Here is a 687-nt window from a genome sequence, read left to right on the forward strand (position 1 = left end):
ATACTTTTTTTTTCGTTTACCTTCCTCTGAGTTCACTGACCAACTCATGGTTTTATTAAATTTTAATTTGCTTAAAGTTATCTTCACATTTAACAATCTTTTAAGTCATAAAAAAAACATTAAACATTATATTAAAGACACACCATATTCACGAATGTGTAATACAGATTTTGAACATATTGCAAAAAAGGAATTGGCTTTTGAAGGGTAATATATCTACTTGTTCATCTTACTGACATCCACTGAACTATTTTGGATTATAAATATCTATTTCTATTTATAAGTTTGTGCATTCATCAAACTACTTTTTTTTTTTAATCTGTAGGTGTAAGCTTACTCAAATGAAAGTGAATCAAACACAAAATAAAACACATTCGCACATTTATCACAGAAACCATTGTACACGCGGAGATGCCTTACAATAAAAAACAGGTAAAAGATCTTTATTTTGCAAACAGTAAACAGATGAATGGATAACCTATAATGAACACTTTTAGGCATTGTCAACATATACAACACCTGGAATTAAATGTGACTTCCTGTCGTGAAAAAAACGCTTTTTACTGACCTGGCTTGGCGATGACAACACTGGCAACTCCCCTCCCCCCCTTTCCCTCACCTAACATAGAGATTTACCACAGGGAGAGGTGTTTACTGCGGTCCCCCAATTTGTACTGATCTAGGATA

This window comes from Penaeus monodon, chromosome 23, assembly GCF_015228065.2.
Source record: "Penaeus monodon isolate SGIC_2016 chromosome 23, NSTDA_Pmon_1, whole genome shotgun sequence".
NCBI classification, from domain to species: Eukaryota; Metazoa; Arthropoda; class Malacostraca; order Decapoda; family Penaeidae; genus Penaeus; species Penaeus monodon.